Source organism: Teleopsis dalmanni, chromosome 2 (assembly GCF_002237135.1).
Source record: "Teleopsis dalmanni isolate 2A chromosome 2, ASM223713v2, whole genome shotgun sequence".
NCBI classification, from domain to species: domain Eukaryota; kingdom Metazoa; phylum Arthropoda; class Insecta; order Diptera; family Diopsidae; genus Teleopsis; species Teleopsis dalmanni.
This window is the reverse complement of record NC_051847.1, coordinates 182,468,942-182,494,558: the sequence shown is the minus strand read 5'-3', so window position 1 is coordinate 182,494,558 and position 25,617 is coordinate 182,468,942. Positions and strand designations below refer to the sequence as shown.

Genomic DNA, 25,617 nt, shown 5'->3' with positions numbered 1-25,617 from the left:
AACACCAACAAAAGAAATTTGTTGTTATTATAATTTAAATAATATTTTATAAATATTACTTTTCATAATATTATTTGCATGTTTTTTAATAAGAAAAATTTATAATTATTAATGAGAAATTATATAGTTAAAATTATTGTGCGCCCCTAGTTAAAGACTGTTATTAATAAACTGAAATAAAAACAATAAATATATAATTCATTTAAAAAAATGGATTAATATTAATAAAATGAGAATTGGTTTAATGCATCATTCGTTTTTTTTTAATATTGAGATAAAGGTAAATATTTTCCTATAAAATTAATAAAGTTAGCTATAATAATAAATAAATTAAAAAAAAAATATAGATAAAATAGTGGAAATAATTTAAATTTAATTTAATAGGTCGTTAAATTACTTTTTCAATGTCATATCACACATTACTTTTACTTTTTAAATTTTAGTGTTAGCAATAACGTTTTTCACTTTTTATTATTAAATCAAAAATAAACAAATAAATAATCAAATAAAATGATTAATAAAAAGAAAATAAAATAAGTAATAAATAAAATAATAATAAATAAAATAATAAATAATACTAATAATAACTGAAATTAATATAAGTAAATGAACAAATTTATTTTATTTAAAAATTGCGTCAAGAATATAAGTTTTACTAATAGATAAGTAATAATACCGAGAAAATTCTTAATTCTTAATTCAAAATTATAATTTTTAATTTAATCAAGAAAATATCCATCAATATCCATTATGTTTAACTCCTTATTTATTTAACTCCCATTTTTGTTTTTGTATTAAATATTATTTGAAATAGTTTTAAAGTACATAAGCAATATTTGTTTAAATTAAAGCTCAGCTAAAAATTCAATTAATTAAAAATAATAAAAAATTTTTGTTATTACAATTCACTATGGTTCGATTAAAACCTCTCTATTGCAAAAAATAGTTTATATTAAGAATATAGTTTCTTTTGTCAAAAGTGGCGTCAAAAATTAATTTAATAAAAAAATTTGTAAATAAAGATTATCAAATTCAGTACCAAAATTTGGCAGTTTCGCAATACATTAAGTCGTTAATTTTATAGATTATTGACATAATTATTATTATGTACAGCGACCTTAAGAACTATTGTGCCCTATTGACACTATTAGAGCAGTTTAATTATAAACCACCTTAAGGCATTTTCCAGAACTAGAGGGTTTAACTCTTCTTTGAATTGAATTTTTCAGATTTTAGATTAGTTAGGCCAGTTAAGATACTTTGTTGTGTATATAAATGTAAGGTCCCATTAAATAAATGGTTTGTATGAAATTAATTAATTTTTGAGAGCAATTATTTTAGTTTCATTAACTTAAGTTTTATTAAAATATCTTAATTTTTTGACAGTTATACATAAAAATACGCGAGTTATAATTTTATAGTAAAATCTGTTAAAAATAAAATTTTCCCAAACAAGTTCATATTATATTGGATTATTTCTTATAGCAGTTTTTTCTAAGTTAGTTCTATCAGGTAATATTTATGATTTTTTTAAACTGACTCCAAAATTAGTAAAATGCTTTGTTAATTGAATTACTTCCAATATAAATATAAGAAGCATTTTTGTTCCCAATCTTTATATTAATTAACCATTTAATCTCGTGTTTACTAGTTTAAATCAGATTCCAAATAAAATTTTTATATTTTATATTTAATAAATTTGATTTTGATTAATTAATTTGCATTAATTAAAGAATGCTAATTCTATTATTTCTTTGTTAGATTTAAACCTTTTTGTACCTCCTTTATATCTTTGTTCGATGAAACGTGGGTTACTACCCGAAGCACTTTTACTCAATATTAATAGTGACCTTTTCGCTGATTCACAGTAGCGAGAGATCCATTGTATTGTAGTAATGTATTATTCAGACGGTTTCACTGAAGTGTAGTTTGTAGCTCAGCATATCTTCCTAATGGTATACATTATGCATATGTTTTAAGACATTGCAGTTCTCAACTAGTGTGAGCAACCACAGAATCAAACCATTTCAGCGTCCTGTCTTTGATATAATTTTTCACACTCTCGACTGTTAAGTCTTTATGTATATCATTATTTCTGATATATCACGGCGCTTTTAGCAAACATTTCAATACAATATTTTAATAAGTGTTTCTTAGTTTTCTAGTGGTGGATGGAGCAATGTTACCATAAAAGATATAGCCATTAAATTAGTTTAGGCATAATTAGTTGCTCATAAAACATAATTTTATTTTTAACATTCAACTTTCCTTATATTAATGGTTTAGAGTTATAATATAATCCAGTTTTAAAACAAAAGTGTAAAAAATTAATTAAACCAGTGAGCAAAAACATAAATATTAAAAAAATATATTTTGCTAGCAATATCATCTTGATTATTTGTGTACTTACCAAACATATATATCAATTCTTAGATGTAATCTAAATCGTGGTATATATTTCTTATATTGATCACTCATACATAAAAACATATAACATATATTATTTAAATATGATCCTGCTTTATAAGTTTGGGAATACATTTATATATTTATCCAATTTAAGTACCATTTACTTTACTGTTCTTTCCATTATTCTTCAATAATTTTTCCATGAATAAAAAGGTTCCGCTTCTTCTACAAAATTTCGTATTATTGACTTACATTGTGACCGAAAAGTTTCCGGTCACAATGTACAAACGCAAAATTCTTAATCTTCATCAATATTTATTTTATCTCCTTCAAAATATGCTCCATTTAGAAGCGATACACCAAATTGCAACGTTTTCTTCCAATCATCAAAAATTTTTATTGGCGCTTTCCGGTATGGCTTTGAGTTCCCTCTGCGAATTCTGTTTTTCGTCTTCTATGGATTCAAAACGCGTTCCTCTGAGTGGTAATTTGAGTTTGGGAAACAGGAAAAAGTCACACGGTGCAAGATCAGGTGAATACGGTGGCTGTTTGATGGTATTTATTGAATGTTTGGCCTTAAAATCGTTGATAATGTTGGCTCGGTGCGAGGGAGCATTATCGTCATGAAAAATCCATGAATTATCCTTCCACAATTGAGGCCGTTTACGGCGGATAGCTCTCACGACCGATGCCTAGCTCTCGTGCTATCTCTCTAACACTCACATGAGGATTTTGGAACACGATTTCCTTTGCCTTTTCAATGTTTTCGTCGGTGGTAGAGGCCGAAGGTCGTCCAGAACGCGGCATGTCTTCGACGGTCGTACGACCGTCCTGAAAGGCTTTGTACCACTCATAAACTTGAGTTTTCGATAAAACTGATTACCCATAAGCCTTTTGTAGCATTCGCAACGATTCTGCACACGAAATTTCGTTCGAAACACAAAATTTGATGCAAACTCTTTGTTCAATATTTTTTTCCATTGTTTTTTCGCAACGCACTACTGAGGGGAACTGGTTTCAACAGCTGCGTAAACGAACTGTCTGACAGATCGCGCTCATTTTTGGCATAGTAATTAAGGACAGTACTGCCAAACTACATAAACTTAAAATATCGAAAAATATACAGCGCGCGAATTTTAAATGAGAACTTCCGAAAACCTTTCGGTCACAATGTATAAGTGTAATAATTATGAATTTTAGGCGTTCTAAAGCCTCAGATATAGAGATAGACCAGATATCAGGAAAAATTAAAATAATTTTCTCTTGATAAGGCTCAAGCGGCACATAAAATTTCGGCTTTACGCCAAGTATCTCCTGGTTGTTTTATCTACACCTCTTTAGATTTTAGATTAGATTTTAAACGGGTTGGAAACTTACCACTACGTCTGTATCCTGTAAGGATTGTTATGACCAACCCCTTTAAATGCGAGCTTATTACAATATATCATTAATATACCTACTTTTGACTTATCATATTTGGTATTGCGGTCGATACGGAACGAACTTTCCAAACGGTGAAATAGGAATCATGACTAATCTTATTGCTACGGAGTTAGTGCATCAGAAATGACATCCTGATTAATGAAACCTATTATCTTTATATTTGACCTATAATAACAGAAGCACATATCTACATATATACTATAGTGTTTTATAATTAATATAAAAATAAATTAAAAATTTAAATTAATTTAAAGAAAATTTTATTAAAAACTTCTACATTTAAATACAGAAAAAAAATGATTTAAATAAAATGAAATAACATTAATTAGAATAAAATTAACATTTGTAATTAATTTAAAGAAGATTTTATTTAAAATTTCTTGATTTAAATATAAAAATAAGATTTCGATTTTTATACAACAAAGTAATGCTCCATATTCTACACCATAATAATTTTTGAAAGTAGTCTATCCTTTTTTGGGTAATCCCACAAGGATTGTAATTATGTAAAAGTTAAGAGAGGAACTTTTTATATCCTTTATTAAAAAGTACGTAATTTATAACGATTTCATTAATTTAAGAAATGTTTTAATTTTATCGATTGTCTGCTTTTTTATTGTCTAGCAATATTAAATTTATATATCAATTTTAATAAATTACTTACATATTTGCCTATATATATATTTTTTTGTTAATTTACATTTTCAGTGTGAATCTGCTTTTCCAACAGTAACATTTAATTTAATAAATTAATAATTCTTAATTGAAAATATTAAAATTTCTTGTTCCAATTAAAGAAAATAGCAGTTTTCATATTCCAACCAACAACCACTTTCTTTTTCGCACTGTAAACTTTTAGGGGTGCCCCTAATTCCGTAGGCGTGTCTAAAATAAATTGGTGTGAGATGTCCTTAAAATTATAGGAAAACTTAAAGGAGGAGTTAAATTTTATTTTTGTAAGGGAAAGTTTAGTATTCAGCGAATAAAAATTTTGTTTAATTAAATTATGGTTTCAAATAATTATAATACATCATTTCATATAATGATAATGTAATTTTATCTATTATTTAATTGGTATATTAAATTATTATATGTGTATTCATTTTGTTCAGTTTTCTTTATATTTTTAAATGGTAACTTATTTGAATAGTTTTTTTTATAATTTTTATAGAACATATATTTGATTTGTAGTTTAAAAGAAAGAATTCAAAAAATTAAAATATTGTATATATATAATTACATGACATATGAATGTATGACATATATATGATATCATATATTGAACATGATACGTTTAAAATGATAATAAACGATTAGGAAAGTGTTCTATTGCTATTTGTATTTAATTCAATTATAAATTATTCCAGAAGAATTTTAATATAAATATTTTTTTAATTTTTTTTTTTGAAATAACAGTTTGGCACATTTTAGATAATAATATATTCTATACAAAATTCAATTGGTTTATTATTATTTTATCTTAATGTATGTGTGATAATTATATTTTTTTGTGCAGATATTTAGTGTACTCTCTATTGCCTAAAGTTCTGATCAATATTTTTTCAATCCAGCAAGATTTAACTCTAATAGTTTTACAATTATAATAATAGATTTATTGATGACTTCAGCTTGTAATATTTTTTTTTAAAAAGTAAATTAAATTAATAAATTTAAAAACTGTTCATACTGAACTAAATTAAGTTAATTTTGTTCTACTTATCTACTACTTATCATATCACAATATTTATCTCATGTTATTTCATCTCAATAGTTTCTTGAAATTTATCGATTACAGAAATTTGAATTTTCCATCATTAAAATCTTAATTTAAAACTATAAAAACAAATCTTTCGAATATATAGTTTTAAATTAATAAATTTTTGTGATAGATAAATTTCTAAAAGCTATTGAGATGAAATAACATGAGATGATTATTGTGATATGATAATTAGAACGTTAAAATTCTGTAAGCATTGAAATATTTTATATATAAACCAAAAACATATAATTTATTTCATTTAGTTCAGTGTGAACACTTCACAATTTTATAATTTTAATTAACCTTTTAAAAAAATAGAGGTTAAGAACTACACTATACTTTATCTAAAGATAGTATTACGTATAAAAAGTATCATCTAGTGTAACGCTGTCCAGTCCAGAGAATATCGGGGGCCGCAGAAATAAATACAATACATACGTTCATTTATTGCTAAACAAAAAATATTTTATTTTTAATATAATGACTTACGGCTGAATACGGTTTTTTTTTACCAGTTGTACAAAGAAATATATACTAAAGTCTTTACCTATTAAATAAATTAACGTGGGTTTAAAAAATTATTTAAAGTAGGTTAATTCATTTTAATTCATTTTTTTTGGATATAATAAAAATAAAATAATGTGATGTTATCAAAATATAACAAAGAAAAATTTGGCAAATTTTCTCAGACCATATGACGCCCGCTGACCGTACTTTGGACAACCCTGATTTGGTCTATAGATCAAAGTTTTAACCGATATCAGATACCTACCTACCAACATATTCTCGCAAATTCCAATGCTGCCTCAGTTGTGATTCTGGAATTAAGTGAACATTAATTAACTCCCTACCATAATAAATGTTTACTCCCTACTATATTATATATTTGTTGTCCTTCTAAATGCAATTTTCAATTTGTTTTTAATTTATTTTTATATTCGCTTAAACGATGTAATTACTGAGAGCAGCATAAAATATATATTCTCAAGCGGTTGGAATATCTTTCAAATTTATTTTCATTATAAATTATATGACAAATTACAACAATTAAATTTATGTGTGTCATTAAACCTCGATTAAAAGTGTAAAAATTTCTGTTTTCATTGATTTCTGCAACTATTACAAAATCTGCAAAGTCAAGAACCCACAATCCAACAACAACTACAATAAGAACAACAACAGCACAGTGGCTTCCCGCCTCAACGAAAAGCTTAAAACCAAAATAAATATAAAAAAATTACTATCAAAATGAACAATCATAAAAATAAACACAACTTTTATTAGCTAATTTAAGTAGGGAAAGAAAGATAAGTTGCAGAAAAGTGATGCCGGAAGAGTAGTAGAAGAAAAAAAACAAAGGCAAAAAACAGCGAAAATGAAGATAACTAGCATGAACCAAAAAAAAATGAAAAAAAATTGGAGAAAACATGTGGTTCATATTCATTTTGTATGTGTGCATGTGCCTGTGCCTTTGCCTGTTAATGTAGAGACTGCCCTAAAAAAAAAGAATAATAAACAACGAAATATTTAAAATTTTTTTATAAAGAATTTAAAAAATTTAGAATTTTACAATATTAATATAATTAGATAAATTCTTTAACGAAGAGAATACAATTAATAAATGTAATTTCTTTCATTTATTTAACTAAGAAAAACTATTAATGAAAATATTCCAGTAATAAAAGAAGTAAAGAATCACGTTAATGAGGCCGCCGGCGTCGCTGCTTAGCTGACTGTTGCTGCTGCTGCTGCCGCGCTGTCAATACATAAACTTAAAATGAGAGCGCACAGTGCCAGTGTCACTGAGCTTAATTCTTACGTATATGTCTGTCCGGCGTTTTGTTGCTGCAGTCAGTTTTGCTGAATGTGTCGCTCTTGTTGTGGCACTTTGACGTTTACGTGGTTTGACAGCGACAATTATTAAAAAGAAATAATCTTGTTTGACGGGTTTTATTCTTTTATTGCTTTAATATAATTTTTTTTTTAAACTTATTTGACCACTCAAAATGTACACTTTTTTGCTTTTTGATATTTTTTCATAAACCAAAATTATTTTAAATTTGCTTTAGTATTAGTTTGAATATATAATAAAAAGTTGGTTTTTACGCTGCAAATAATAATATTACAATATTTTCAAAAATTTTTATTAAATGAAATGTTTGAAATTAGAAAATCAATAAATTATTTGATTATATAGTTTTAATGACAAAAGTAACGTAAAAACGCTTACAAAGTGATTTTGCTTTTTCGTACTTGTTAATGAAAATTCAATTAATTTATTTTTTTATTTTTTTTTTAAATCTTTACATTGCCTTTGTAATAAATTATCAGCATGGAAAATTTTTAAAATAAAATATTAAATTGCTATTAAAAATACTACAGTTTTTACACTGTCTTCAAGTAAACAAACATATACAAACTGCTTAACACACACCAGCAAACAGTGTACGTTTTTTATATGTGTAAAGCAGCTTTTTCTACTCAAAAAAAGCGTGGTAAAGTAAAGCAAGAAAAGTAAAATCAAAAAAACAACTGCAAAAAACTAAACTATTAACACTTACGTAACATTTGTCTTGTTTTTGTTGTATTATTAAAAATTCTTTTCATTCTTTTTATACTTTTTATACTTTTTATACTTTTTATACATTTTATACTCTTTCTACTCTTATTTTTTGTGCTTTTTATTTTTATCTATTCACGGCAATTTGCACTTATTATTTATTTTATTTTTTTTTTGTCTTAAATTTTATTTTACATTTCGCTTTCAACTTTGGCTCACTTTGACATTTAAGTCTTTTTTTGTTAATTTTTGCTTTTTTGTTTTTATTTATTTACCATAAACACAAATACACAGCCACTTAGGCGTACATATGATTATGTATTTTCCAATTGTTTAATAAATAATTTGCAGTTGATTTATTTGGTTTGGCCTTTGTTTTGTTTTTGTTTTTATGTTCTTACTTTGCCTTTATATGCTTTTTTTTGCTATTGTTTTTTTTTTGACTTACATTTGCCAATTGCCGCTGGTGCTTGGCTATCAAAAAGAGGCGTGCTACTTGTTGTCATTTCAAGTGTTTCTTCCTCATATTTTACAAGTTTTTTTGTTTTTGTTTTTTTTTTTTATTTAATTTTATCAATAATTTTTAAGCATTGCCATCTGTTCTCTAAATTGAAGCGAAACGTTGACATTGAAAATGTTGGTCTAAAAAACAAAATCAAAAGCAAATAACTTAAAATTTGTTGCTAACCAAATGATGCTTGCTGCATATTTAGCAAAAAGTTAATTTAATTATTTAAGAAAAAATTAGAAAAAAATTGAAAAAAAAAATGTGGAAAGCACCTTAAAAACGTGTCTAATATTTTTTTTTTAAATTTAGTTTGCTAATAAATACTAATAGAGCAAGTATGCGTTATAAGCCCCAAAAAATAGTACAAAATAGAAAAACTATTAAAGATGAAATAAGTACATTTGTCCTTAAGAATAAAAAAAATAAATAATAATAATAGTAAAATAACAATAAAATAAAATTGTTTTACTCTAAATATTAAACTACTAAATTTTATAATTTTGATTTAATAAAATATAAACACAAAAATATATTTATATTATACATACATATTTGTTACCTTATCAAAACAAACCACAAAAAAAAAAACAAAGCAACCAGGCAATCCAGGCAACTAATGCCATTTTATATTGTTAAATTTGGAGTAACTTTTGTAATCGAGATTAATTTTTAGTGCAATTTTCATTTTCGATAAATCTCGGTACATTTCAGACGAAGTGTATAAGACCCGGGATTAATTTATAACATTGTAGATATTTTCTCAGAATAGTACGATTACCCCGAAATTAAGCTGTTTTATATGACTTAACAAATAAAGTTTCATTTGATTCGATATATGTATTTATGAAAAATATAAATTTGTACTAACACTACTACGTAAATGTTAGATTACCCTAAAAAAGTTCGAATGTGCAACAAATTTTGACAAATCGTAAGTAAATCTAGATTAAGTATTAAAAATTTTATACTTCTGTACAAAGAAGTAATAATGTCAAATCTGTTATATGGTTATGTGCCTTATACTACTATATAAAGAAGTAATAATGTCAAATCTGTTATATGGTTATGGAAAAACAGTTAATAGACTTCAAATCAATCCAGTCGATCTTTGGAGCCGCCCCATATAGAAGTGGTTTGGTTTCTCTGCCTTGATCCTAGTTGACTCTAATTTCAATTCTACCCATTCTCTATGCATTCTTACACCGTAACAATCCTCACACTTGTCACACTAGCATTACCTATTTAGATTTTAACCCATCTATACGTCATTGTGACTTGTTTCATATTATCCGCTTATTAGGTCTCTGCTGGCTACACAAAAAAAAACAACGTCAATAAGCTTCAAATCAGTCAAAATATAACATTGAGAAGAGTGGTGAACACTCCGTGTTTTATACAGATCTTCACAGTAAAATGAGGCTATCAAGTTTTATAAAATTTATAAGATAAAAAATATTGAAACTCAAAAAATGCTTAGCAAACCTGGACCAACTTAGGATGCGACTAAACCAAGCAACTCCAAAAAGATATGCTGCACTTTTTAGAATATGATTTCACCGGAATTATAACTTACATATATAACTATATTGTTAATAGTCTTATAATTTTTTTTAAGTGAATTTCTTTCGAAATTATGATATCATCGGTTATATGCATATTGATCTGAAATTTGAAAATAAGTCTATGTGGATATCAGCAGTTTCTTTGTTTAGAGTAATGATACTATATAAGTAAAGTATAAGGGAAGATATATTCGCGTTATATCAATTTCAAATACTTTTAATATTCAGAAACGGGTAATAGCATTCCTATAATAAACTTGTTTACTTATAATCTATTTGGGAAGAACATGTTTTGCATGGGACAAATATTAATGAAGCATCATTTAATTTATATAAAAAAAAAGAAAAATTTCTTGTGAAATCTTTTATGACGCATTGAGGATCATGAATCGAAGAGATTTATATAGCATATTATTGCATTGGATTGCAATATCGCTTTTAATATGTATGTTACTAAGATCAATTAATTCTTTCGATTTATAATTGAAGTAAGTACAACAACAGCAATAAGATAACAACTTAATAGTCCTTATTATTCAAAAAATAAAACATTTTTTTTATTACTTTATTATTGCTATTTTCGTCATCAATAATATTTAAATAACCTTTATGTGTTATTACTTGTTAAAAAGATAAATCAATACTATGGAAAAAATATTAAATACTGTTGCTAGGTTAAATTGATAATACTTATCATTTACATTATCATTTACCTAGAGTACATTTTCGAAATAAAAACATTTTTTTCATTGTGTCGAAATGAGATACAGCCTGGAGACAACGTGTAATAATAACACTTAATTTGATATTGTAAAAAAGCATAATTATTATGATAATTGTCTTTTAGGAGCAATTTCAAAGTTCATCTATCTGTAAAATTTAATAATTTGTTAAATACTTAAGAAAAAATTTTTAATAAATATTTTGTTTTTTTTTTATATAGTTCAAAGATCGCGCTTACTTCACCCTGAAGAGTATTAAAAATGCTGTGGATTCTTATTCAATTTCTTGGTTTTTATGTCAAATTACTTGTTGAAGTACTTTTTTTAGATATTTAGCAGCTTTAAATATAATAACGTCGTGTATATACTAAATGTAAATATTTTTGTAAAAATATATTTTGCACTATTATTACGAACTTTAAGTCAACGACCCAAAATTTATTAAAAATTGTCTTTAGCTGCTTTCATTAAAAAGTTGAACCATTTTTGTTGGTTTGTGTTAGATTAAGTTCGATTAAAAGTGAAAAGGTTAATACGAATATAAAGATTTTCTCTTGGAAACAACTATTGCCTCTTACAATAACTATTGCTTTCAATATAGCTCTTTGTGTTGTCCTTGTAAAAGCATTTGATTTTTCAGATGAAGTCAAATAATTCCAATATCTCATTTTAGGTTATCTATTAAAATCAGTAAAGAAATTGTCTTCAAAATACTGAAGCGACTTTATTTGCAGTCTCGAGCAGTAAATTAGAAAGTGTTCTCTTATTATGTATATTTTTGTGCTTCAACGGATTGCGCTGATGTTGAAGCATTGGTGTCATATGACATTAGCCAGTTTGTAAGCATATATATTACAAGTTTGCTAGAACTTAAGAAACCTTATGTTGTTTTCTATTTAAACTAAGTCATGTTATTCTAGCGTTATTACTGTCTACGCGATTAGTTTATATTTTTTTTCGTCCCTAATATGGTTAATTTATTTATGTTGTTAAATAATTCACTTCTCAGGATTTAACGGCTATTTTTATGTCTTCCGAGTATTTCGTTAGGTGGTTCATTCTTCTTGATATCTCTATATCTAGAAACCTAAATCATAGAGTTCAACTTATCGGGATTTGTTGGTCTCTTTTGTGTCCATATTGTCATCTTTTTTAAACATTTCATTAGCAAGATCATTTCCTTCGATATCCCTGTTCAAACCTTATATAGACATTGATATAGACATTGAAATAGCTCAACCAAAATAGACTTTGTGATGCTCAATGTTCATTATGAGGTTGACATTGAGTTTAATGTTTTGATATTATTGCTTTTATTACTTTAGAAAATAGTGTTGATCTTTTTTCTTTTAGTTAATAGACATTAATGTGTAAATTAGTTTATATGATATTATTATTATAATGAGTAAATTAAGTTAAAAAACTTCTATCGTTCAAAGTATTTTTTTATTCACCTCCTTAATTCCACCTCCTTAATTCCTTAATTGCACTTCTTTAAGTTCACCTGTTTTATTTCATCTCTTTTACTTCACCTCTTTAATTTTTCATTTGAAGACTGTTTTACATTATCGATTTTATTGTCTACTTAGCATTAAATAAACAAATTCCTGAAATAGACATTAGTGTAAAGTTATGTACTATAATAATGTACTAAGAGGTCCTTTTTTTATTAATGTTGACTTATTATCACTTCATCATCTTTGCACTATATAAAAATCAACAATTGAAAAAAAGTGTTTACTGTTGTTGTTGTTGTTGTTGTTGTTGGATTTTTGTATAAAATACGCTACGCATTTCGTATTCTTCTATTAAATGGAATGTTTTGCAGTTGTACTGTGCACTTTCTAATGAGAATCTACCGACCGACGTATGTACATATATCGCCTATGGCACATTTCAATCTCTTACCAGTCAAAATAGACAGAAATAATTTTACTATTAAGTATTTGAGTTGCGCATTTTATTTTAAAAATAGTTTTTACTACGTTGCTTTTGAAATGTAAATAAATATTTTATTTTGTCTTTCCTTGTGACAATTTCAGAACATAATAAATGTAGTGCGTTGCTTTTGTTTTTGTACTTGGTCGCATGTTTTGTGGTGAGTTAGGTCAGGGCGAATTTTGTGCTTTCTATGGAATTTGTACAGTACAAACGACAACGAATTTAATGTCGTGGTCTTGAAATTAATGTTTAAAAGTTTTCCTTTGTCAAAATCAGCTTAAAATTATTTTATTTATTTACTAAACTATATGGATGTACCTATGAACAATTTTTACATTTTATTTTTATTTGTACAATTTTTTACACCGCGTGTCTCTTTTAAGAATTCCGCTTCATACACCAAACAAAAACAAAAAAGAAAAAAAATTTAAAGAAAAAAAATTCAAATTTTTTTACTTGATCGGTTCCGTGAGCTTAAATTGCCTACAATACAAAAAAAACTGAAATTCTTTGTTGCCTTCATCAAATTTTTTTCACTTTGTTTTTGTTGCTGTATTTCATTTCTTTCTTCCCTTATTTTGCTTGTTTTTGTTGCTTTTTGTCTTTCATTTATTTTGCAGCCGCGTCTCTGTGGTTGTGTGCGATATCGCCTTATAGCAAAATATTTAATTTTCTTATTTTTATTTTTTATGCCAATAAAAGAGTATCTCTCAGTGAGATTATAAGTATTTTTTTCCTCAACTTTATTGTATTTTCGTTAGGTATTTTTGAAGAGTATAGCAATATTTTTTCTAAATTTCAAATAGACTATAAAAACGATTATCATATTAAACTGTACTTAATTAAGCTTAAAATTTTGTACATACTTTAAACTTTTATTATGAACTCCAAAGTTCCTATGTTACAAATAAAGTGAACCTTGCCTCTTAAGGTTTCTTTTTTTTTAGTTCAGTTCTAATATTAGCAATCAAGTTTGGAATTAGGTTATACTTAGTTTTTTTTGTAAACTAATTAATATTTAATTAATCTTTAATTAATAATAATATGGCTATATTTTATGTTGCATTGATATTGTATGGGTGTAGAGAACCCGGAAATTATTATCAAAGCTCTCTCAGAAATTTGAACAAGAAATTAAATGTCAAGGACTGAAGAGCGAAATTTGTTAAGAATAAAAAAAGTTTTAATTTCTTTCCAAAAAAATATTCGTAGTTTCTTTTATGATATATAATGTATAAATACATATAATTCAATATAGTACAGTTAGTAAGTTTGCTCACTTGGAGTATCAGATTTGTTTATTTCGAGATTATTTATATAATTAAATTAATGTATGTAAAGTAATTAGTTTGATTAAAAATTTCATAAATTTTTAGATAAAGGGTTGTTCACAATGTAGGTATTACTAAACCAAAACAAAACCTTCGAAACTATATTGTGTATGCTGCAAAACTCTGTCTATCTTCTGGAAACATGACTATGTAATAGTTATCCATCTCAACTGGTCGACGACGATAACAACAATTAATAATTTTTTAAGTCCAACGCTTTGGAATACATATAAACGTACGGCTGTTAGAGAAAAATGACAGTTCACCTGTAGATGTTTTAGTAAAAGTTCTTCAAAAACCGTTTATATCCAGATGATTTGACTTCCACTTTTAATTACTAACTAAAAAAAATTATTGAATTATTTAACTAAAAAAAATAATTAAGAAAATATAAACAAAAAAATAAAGTTATAAAAATTTAAAAAATAAATAAAAACAAAAAAAAAATGTTTTAAATAAAAATATATAACAAAAATAAAAAATATATAATATATAACATAAAAAAAAAAAATTAAAAAAAAATATATTTGACGAAAAATATATACATAATATAAAAAATAAATAAAAAATAGGCAATAACAAAAAAAATTAGTAACAAAACACAAACCTACTACTACTAAATATATTAAAAATTAAATTTAAATTAATACCAAAGATTAAAAGAAGAAATTAAACAAAGAAATTCCAATTTTTAGTCGAGTTATATTGACTTCTCAATATATAAATACGAGTATAAGGTTCTCAGATTTCATTGTAATACAAAGTATTTACTTAACCTATTTCTTGTCTTAATAAAAAAAAATTTATGTGATATAAATATTAATATTAATATATTAATTTAATAAAAGCGTTATAAAGTAATGTGTATATATTTACTGGCAAGACCACATCTATATGTTATTATTTCTTCTCTATATATATTATGCCATACTGTTGAGAACTATAGAGAATACTATAGGTTTTATTGTCTTCATATTTTTCTTTAAAATACATGATATTGCTGATTGATATATTTTTTGTACAATATATATGCCATTAGATCATCCTCTTCAATAAAATATAAAATTTCGGTACTTGGAAACCTAACAAATAGAAAATGCGAAAGGGTCGGAATGGAAATACGATTTAGATTATGTGAATCGAATTATGATTATGTGGAAAACAGTGTTGTGGAAGGGAAAATGAGAAGTGGAGAAAACCATTTTTTCACCAATCTTTTTTGTGTTGTACTTCACCTATCAGATAAAGTTTAATAAGTATATTAAAAGTGTTTATCGAGCCTATGATAAAGTAGTGTTTCTTAACCTTAAAATTAATCAACCGTTAGTAATAAAATGTGACATTATGACTATAATATTTTATAAATCGGTTGTTTTAATGAAATGTCATTGATCTAAATTTGTTAAACGATTTGCTAGTTTTTTTGGTAGACTAGTATTACCCTAATATAATAATATAATATAATATTTTATAAATCGGTTGTGTTAATGAAATGACATTGTCTAAATTTGTTAAATGATTTGCTAATTTTTTTGATAGCGTAGTATTACCCCAGGTATTCTATGTCAATGATGCGTTTGGGATGTCGTCATATGGTTTGTCATTCTTTTAGTAATAGTATTAATAGAATTTAATAGGAACTACTAAAATTTAATAGTAACTATTACTGTCTATAGTTATTTCAAATAAAGATGTGTCATTTTAATATAAACATCAAATGTTAGTTTATATGTATTCCAAAAAAGTTGTCGTCTTTCATTTTCTTAAGTTAAGATATTAATTATTCAATATTAATAAAAATATTAATATTTATAAAATGCAATTTACTGCATTTACCATTAGAATGGTAAATAATTAATATTATGAAAAAATTCTCGAAGGTAGACAATATAAAAAATTATATGAGATTTATAATTTATGCTAAAATTCTTGGGAAGAACATCTTGTGAAAGTGTCAAACCCATAGAATGTAACTTTAACACTCATTAAATTTGTTTTTAAAATGCTTTTCACAATTATGTAGATTTCATAAAATGAGATAACACATGTCGTTGAAGTGCACACCCTTCAAGCAAAAGGGATGGTGAAGAAGAAGAAGATATCAAGTTCGAAAGGTTCTCATATCTTGAAGTTTATTGGAGAATATTCGCACGCATCTGATGTTGAAGCAAAAAGATTGAGTATGCGTAGAAATTGAGTAGCAAATTATGACAAATTGAAATTGAGTTTGTTAAGTGCTGAGATTGCAGTTGTGGAAAAGAACACAGATACACTAACACTTAAACGAAAATTGAGCGTTGAGCATTGATCATGTGCGTGTACTTCAAAAAGCACACGATAGGCATGACAGATATTCGCATAGCAGAAAGTAGACGATATTTCTAGAGAAATGAACAATTCAGTAAGCGTTCTTTTGGATCCTATTTTTAACTGACTTTGTTTTTTTTTTTTTGTAATAGTTTAAAAGCAATTTTTCTGCAATAAAAAAATCGAATTCAATTAGTATGTAAAAAATATGTATACAAATTATATTTATGTTAAACGTGCTGAAAGTGATATTGTAATCAGTGATATTTTCATATATATTTTTTTTCTATATAATTTTTTATACAATTTTTTAATTTGTGTTTATATATGAAAATTTTGCTTTCAAAAAGAGAATTTTGCTGCAATCAAGTCAGATAAGATAAATTTCAAAAAAAAAATATATGAAAAAAATTGAAAAAAATTGAAAAAAATTTAATAATAATAAATAAATAAAAACGAAAAGTAATAACAAAAACAAACGAACGAACTCTTAAGCGCTTGGAAACGTCAAAAGTTATCAATGTGAAGTGCAGACAGCGCGGCAAGTGTCAATATTCTCTGCTCTCGTGTAAATATTTTAGTATTCTATATATAATCGTGCTATATATATATGTATATATACAAATAAATAAATAAATAAACAAAAAGATATTTTTATAAAGAAATTGATTAAATTGAATTTTAAATAATTGTAGTAAAAATAAATTCTCGCGCGTGCATTTCAATAAATTACAAGTTTAACTGAACTGAAATTCTGAAATACTGAAAATATGTCAGTATTTATTGGTGAATATCTGAGATTTTATTGCTTAAAAAATAAAAAAGTATTTTATTTCAAAAATTTATATATATATTTATATTTTACATCTTAATTTGATAATTTATTTCATATGAAGTGTCTATAGAAATAATGTTTATTACTTATATACAGTGGCGTATTTGAAAATATTGAAACCTAAGCCTATAGGACTTTATCGCCCCATAAATTAACGAAAATATACGGGTATATTCGAAAATCAACAAAATATTTTAAGAATATTATATTTGTAAATATTGAAACCTAAGCTTATAGGACTTTATCGCCCCATAAGTTAATGAAGATATACGGGTATATTCGAAAATCAACAAAATATTTTAAGAATATTATATTTGTAAATATTGAAACGTAAGCCTATAGGACTTTATCGCCCCATAAATTAATGAAGTTATACGGGTATATTCGAAAATCAACAAAATATTTCGAGAATATTGTATTTGAAAATGTTAAGACCTTAGTCTATAGCACTTACCGCCCCATAAACTAACGTAGATATACGGATATATTCGAAAATCAACAAAATATTTCGAGAATATTGTATTTGTAAATGTTGAAACCTAAGCCTATAGGACTTTATCGCCCCATAAATTAACGAAATTATACGGGTATATTCGGGGAAATCAACAAAACATTTTAAGAATAAGCATTTGGAGTGAGGCAATAATATAATATACCCGTATGCCAATTACATTCGTCGGTAAGATCGGTCACTTCTCGCATTCACCTTTTTTGGATTTTTTACCTTTTCGGCATAATGTACACCATTTTCCAATTAAAACATAGCATTCTGCAGACGAAGATACCTCGTACCGATAACTTTAAACACATTTTGACGGACGATATAAAGCACTAATTCGATATGGTTTTGACTGTATTAAGAAGAGGATTTTGGGTCATATTTTTAAAAAGTTTGGCTTACTTTAGAACAATAATTTTAAGAGTTTCAATGTTCTTCGCTGATTAGGGAACATAGAATGGTTGTTTATGCCTTTGAAGTACGAAAAGCAAATATTCCTTAAGTTGCTTATAGGATAACCATGTATAGTAGAGTAAAAATTCCATTAGCCAGATTATATATAGATTCTATATATACTTATTTTATAAATATTTATTTAATAAATATTTATTTTATATATTATATATATTTTTTTAAATATATTCTTTATAAAGAGGTCACTTCCGTCTTAAACTGACGTTAAATTACAACTTAAATTTTTTATATATATGTTTTTTATATATATCCTTTTTATATATTTTTTATATATATTATTTTTTATGTATTTTTTCTATGTATATTTTTTAAATCTATATCTATATTTAACTATATTTTATACGTATTACATGATATACTAAAAATGAACAAAAAAATTAAATGACTCCGAGAGTAATCAATTTCAAACCGCTACATTATCCATACCCCACATTAAAGCATGCTGGATAAGCCATAAGTAAAAAAAATGGTGTTCATAAGATGATTAGTTTAAGAGATGAAGTTACTTATATAACTGCATGTTATTTTTAAGTATACCTATTTTTGAGAACCTGCTTCTTAATAATACTGAAAAAATTATTAATTAATTTCTATTGTTTTTTTAAACAAAAAATTATCTTTCCCATTTATGTTTAATTTGAAATTCGAAAACACGTATCTATAGCATATATAATATATATATAAATATAATATATTTATATATAATATATACAATATATTTATATATAATATATATAATATATTTATATATAATATATTTATATATAATATATTTATATATAATATATTTATATATAATATAATATATATATCAAATCGACTCTTCACTGTTTTTTTTCAGTGAAATCAAACTTATAAGCTTGTATGGTTATTATAATCCAGTTTGATCTCAAAATTCACGTGAGAAATAAAAGTTTTATTTGAGATCTTTTAAGAACTTTAAAAAAATAAAACAGAGATTACATATTACATAAAAATTAATACTGTTATATAATTTTGATACCCCTTATACTACATTTACACTTAGAATTATTTAACCTCTTTTTAGCATATTTCTATATGTATGTATTTTGTATGGAATTTGTATGTAAAATTACATATATTGCTGCATATTTGTCGATTGCAATACAATACTTTAAATGTAGAATTCAATATTTTAAAAAACTTATTAGTTTACTTATTGCAATAAATAGAATTAATTTTATATTATATTAAAATCTATATTAAAATAAGTATAAAAATGTATTCTTGCTTATTTCAACAAATTGAAATATTACTATTTAATAGAATTAACGTCATATCACATTATATAAAAATACATAAGGTATAATAATGAAAAAATTTAAATAATAATAACGTTATTAATTAATAAATATTTCCATATCGAATAAAAGTCTAGAACGAAAAAGGGCAAATTACACAGTGCCTTATTCTTTAGCATTTCTATAAATTTATTTAAATTAATTTATAATTAATTTTAAAATCGTGCTGACTTTAGACTGCGCGTGTAAGATTTCAAATTATTTAATTCCATTTGAAATATTGCAAATATAGAATTAAGTAGTTATAATGTATTCTGTTGTTAATTTTCATGATTGATTTGATTTTTGCTAGTACATTAGATACTTTTTCTTTCGCCATAATCATCAAACAAAAGCATGAGCAGTTGTTGCTTAGAATTAGAATAAAAAAAAGTTTTTATATAAATTTTTTAATCAATATATATATATATGTGTGTATTTAATTGTGTATATGTATTGTATATAATAATCGATTCGAGCCATAGCGAAGCACGTGCTTGGTTAATTTTTTATAATTTAAAAGTAATTAACAAAAATTTTCTATATCCAGAAAGTGGAAATATCAATAATTATAAAAGAATTTTTAATAATTATTAATGTAGTGGGTTTAAAATATTTGGTTTTGTATCTATATGCCGCAAATATATCAAAATTATCTTTTGTTTGCCACTAATTTGCGTAAAATTGGCTCTTCTTTGCATTTAAAAGTACGTAGATAATCATTGTCAAGGATGTTAGTATTTCTTTTATTTTTATTTTTAATTTATTTAATTTTTTTGATTAGTTTTACTTACTATATTATGACTAATATTAATAGATAAAGCTAATAATTAATCAATAGCTAATAGATGATAATATTCTTAATATACTTATATGCCGTGATAATTGTTAAAAATTATTAATAAAATCTAACTAATTAAAATTTTTAGTATATTTTTTTATTATTGTTAACTTAACTTATGGTGGGACGTTCGAACAGCGCACCGTCCAACAAGTGGACCCACTGAAGTGAAGGATTAGCCGAAGTAGACCACGAAACTATTTGGGTCCTTTTTCGTCCTTCTTTTCTCGGATGTCGTTATTGAGTTCAAGCTGGAGTGGCTTCCGTTCGCATAACTACATCTCTTGTTAATGCAAGCAGCTCATTTAGCTTGAGGTTGCCTGCCAAGTCAGCACCAACCCAATGGTGTCCCAAGACAGTCTTCCTCCTACTTGCCAGTGCCGCAATATATGTACCGCTGTCTCCTTTTCTTCTAGACATAGTCTGCAAGTGTCTTCCTCAGCAAGAGTTATCTTTTTGAGGTGATGCTTGAAGTTGCCATGTCTAGTAATTAGCACTTTTATCGCTTCCCTGACCCACGGTTTCGGCAACATGAGTTTGGTCTGTCTACAAGTACTCAAATCTCTCCATCTATTGAGATGAAGTGAGGTTATCCATTTATAGACATTCATTATTGTTAAATAATTTCTTTACTTTTATGAGACGAAATTAAGTTTGATTTACTATGCTTGTGGATAAAATTAAATTTAGTTAATAGTTTTCTAGAAGTAATAACTTATTTAGTTCTTACCTATGAAATATTAATTTTAATTTAGATAATAAATATATACCACAGATATATGGTATAATATAAATATGGCATAATATATCGTATATATCAGATGCTTTCCATAATTCAGGGAATTATTAGTTGTTCAGATTACCGAGATATTTTAATTTTTACAAATAATGTAATTAACTAAAATTTATATATTCTATGTGAGCATATTAGAGATAATGGTACTCAGGGTTTTTGGGTTACAGGTCATAATTGAATATAAAATGGAGTATAATGCATCTTTAGTCAAAAAAATGCGAAGAGCAGGAACATTTAAATTTTGTCAAATTGAGATAGTGGTTAATAATGTTGCATAATTTATATAGTCGTCACTCACTTCAGGAGTTCCGGTATTTTTAACATACATAATTTAGAAAAACCAATGTTTTACACAATTGAGTTTACATAAGGGTTCTACTTTATAAAAGTAATAGATATCGAATGTCTTGTCATTATATAAATATCGTGTAATTGTACTTTACAATTGAAACAATTATTGGCCTCATATGTACGGAAGGGTCTTAACGAAAGTTTTAAAGCGACGAACTGCAAGTAAACGATTTGAAGTAGATATAAAAATAAGAATATAACTCGGAAGGCAGTTGGGTGATCTTGCTGATATGACTGAAGAGTAGTTAAAGCATTTTTGGCATGGCTTACGTCTCTGATGGAGGAATAAATAACGTAGCAGCACTTAATTGAATGACATATATGTACAATTGAGATTTTTGAAGAGATTTATTTATTGAAGATTTATTGAAGATGAACACTGGACACCGATTGTAGATCTAATGATGATGATGATGCTAGTGATGATGATAAGATATAGTGAACTAAATGGTTTGGTTTAGCATAAATATTTAAATATATTTTACGGACATGAAAATAACATACCATACTCGTATGGTATGTCGTTAGTATCTCACTTTTGATGTAGTATCTATTATATTAAAATCTTAACATTGCTTGAAAAAATCTTTTAAAACTGTATAATCAATCCAATCGATTAACCTCAGGCGCATGTTAGACATTTTTGACGCTGTTTAAAAACAATAGAGCTGTGAAAGATAGATTAATTTATCATTTAATTATTGTATATGACATTAAATAATTATTTAAAACTTTCCTACTATCTTTGTATTTAATTTGAAGTATATATTATTTTTTTGTATACAAATTATAAAATTTTTAGCACGAAATGAACAAAATTCATTGCTTTGCTATATTTTACGTGTTAGCGTATGCAAAAATAAAATATTATTAAATAATTACTTTTCAAAATAAAATAATGGAAATGACGTAATAATAAATTCGCTATTTCAATTATAAGTAATTAATTTCATTTTCATTGCCAAGTTTACTTGCCAGTAATTACACTGCGAACATTGCAAACATGTGCGTTCTATTTGTGTTTATAAGCCAAGCTCAATCAATTGCAAGTCATTGCCATTGAATTGACTTATTGGCTTAGATATTTTTAATGATTTTGATATGTTAACTTGTTCAAACACCGTGGTATAGTAGTTCATATTAATAAATAATAAAAATCACATAAAAAAATAATATATACATATATGTATATGCAAATAAAAATCTTGCAATGTATGTAGTTCGAACTGAACATTAGAGCTTGAGGGGAAATAGTTTAATTTTTAATTAATACTATTTCTGGAATTATAAAAAAAAATAAATTGTTATTATAACTATTATAATTTATTATTATTATAATTTATTTCTATTATTTATTTTTATTATAATTTATTATTATTATAATTTATTATTATTATAATTTATTATTATTATAATTATAATAATAATAATTATTATAATTATCATTATTATAATTATTATAATTTTTTATTATTATAATTTGTAATTATTGTAATTGTTATAATTCATTATTAATATAATATACTATTTTTATAATAAAAATAAAATAAATTTTTTATTTTTTTTTATTTAAATATAAATAACACAAAAATTTATATGGAAAACTCTAATTATAAAAATGTGTGCTCTCACAAATAAATTATTTAGTGCCTAATCGTTCATTAAAAATTAATTTATAAATTTATGTTATGTGTACAACGAGTACTGAAATGTATAGATCAAAGACAGGCTAAGAGGTTCATCAACTCATCGAAAACAGTCTCTAATAGACTTTATAACTGAGCAGATATAACAACTTAACTCTCACCGAAATTAACTGGGCACTGAAGAAAATAAATAAAAATCTAACAATGATTGCTTTGTATTATATTTAGTTGTGCTCAAATGTCTTTGATACGAAAAACATTGATATTGAAATAAAAATTTGTATGTAAATACGGTTTTCTAAAAACTTAATCGACAATTTTTCAAAAAAAATTAATTCAAAACTACTTTGGAAAATTTTTTTCGACTTATTTTCACTTTATTCCTCTATATCTGGGTTAATATTGAAATTGAAGCTATAATATAAATTTTATTGTCTTACCGAGGAGTACCTGTATTTATATGTTACCATTCGAAACAATCATGCAGTGGTTTTCCGTACTCATATGATTGGATAAAATATTATCCAAAATACAACTTCCAAAATAACAAAAACTATCTAAGAAAGTTCTAAAATCATAAAAATCTGAACTCAAGTCATTAATTAAGCAAACACCAGCATATAATGTATATAGTGAAAGGTCTGTTAAGTGAATACTCTAATAACCGGACATTTCTCTTAATTGTGCAATGTTTCAAGACCACAGTTTTAATTTTTTGTACTCGTACCAAGTACATTCTATTTAACTTTTAAATGCATAGAATTGTTGATACTTCAGTATCTCTACAAGAGAGTTTTCACTGTATTCACATATAATATATGAAATAATGGTGCACATAATACGTCATAAGCGTTAGTAATACTCACAAATCATATATCACTTAAAACTTTTTTTTAGTATGGAATTTAAATGTGACTTTTGCTTGAATTATTCTATATTTGTGTAATTACCATTAAAAAATGTGTAATCACTGAGTAATTTGAACCTTAAACTGAAACAATGCTGCTCTGTATACTTCTCTACGAGTTGGTTAGGTTCAAGCTTATAAATATTCTAAGCCTTTAACAAGTTCTATGAATATAAATTAATAACAATTTTTCATTTGTTTTTTTTTATAATATTATTAATTTAAGTATTTAAAAATTCTAATGTTAGCAAAAAATTATAATAGTTATAAATTCATTTTAATGCGTTGCTTTTATTTTATTAATGACCCATATAAACCTGAATTCCAAATAATAAAAGGCGTCAGTCAGCTTATCATATTTGGTTCTGGTATAATCAACTAATTTTTATTCGTTAATTTGAAATTATAATTTCATTGTATTTAGTTAATTTTTACAAAACTTCCGTAATTTATTTTAGCTATTCAACAGAAAGAAAAAAAAAATTTTAATAATAAAACAATAAAATATGGGAGGTTGGTATTATTGGAGGGGAGAAAATTATTCGCTTTTTATATTTTTCAAATTTCTAAAACATTATAAATAATATTTAAAAAATTAGATCATGTGATCAACCTTTTAAACAAAGCATTTTACATTTATTTTTAAAATCTAATATTTCAATAATTTTTATTAAATTGACTTCAAATCATTGAAGACTGACACGTGATGATGACGTTAATACGATCACATTGTAGTAATAACTTATCTTACGTTGTCTTATATACTTCAAATCGAAACAGGTCCTTAAACAGGTTATGAGCACCTGCAGTTATTTGGAGTAACAAATAAAGTAAGCCTTTACTGGGTTTCGGGTCACAGAGGAGTTTTGGAAAATGAACAAGCTGATGAGCTAGCCACAACTGCATCAAAAACTGCTTTCACAGGCCCTCAGTGTTGTGCATTAAACTGGGCCAGTACAAAACAAATTATTAGGGAGAAGACAAATCATATGTGGCTGGAGTACTGGGAAGGCTTCCAGGACTTAGACAAAGCAAAGCACTGATAAAACCGTACTACTACAAAAACATTCTTAAATTCTCAAAATGTAATTTAAGGTTGATAAAGGTTTTTATAACAGGTCATTATGACCTGAAATATCACCTTTATAAACTACTATTATCTGCTAATTCAGAATGCAGATTATGCCTAGAAGAAGCGGAAACTACTATGCATATTTTTTGTGACTGTTCAGCTTTAATAACGCACAGAAGAAACTTGTTACATATGGAATTTCTGTTACCAAAATAGATTAAGAGCTCTTCTCTAGATTTAGTTCTGGACTTTGGTAACAAAGCTTTAAAGGGCTTTGTGCAATAAATAGTGAAATGGGTACAATAGGACCTTTCTGGCCGTAGTACCGGCTGCTGGGCGGGTTCATGTCAATG

The 25,617-nt window shown here is 25.5% G+C and overlaps 1 protein-coding gene across 1 annotated transcript in view; it reads left to right on the top strand.

Moving 5' to 3' along the window:
• The window catches only part of LOC119676320 (forkhead box protein O-like), a 297,012-nt gene that overhangs the window by 1,851 nt on the left and 269,544 nt on the right, over positions 1-25,617 (top strand). The window lies entirely within an intron of this gene.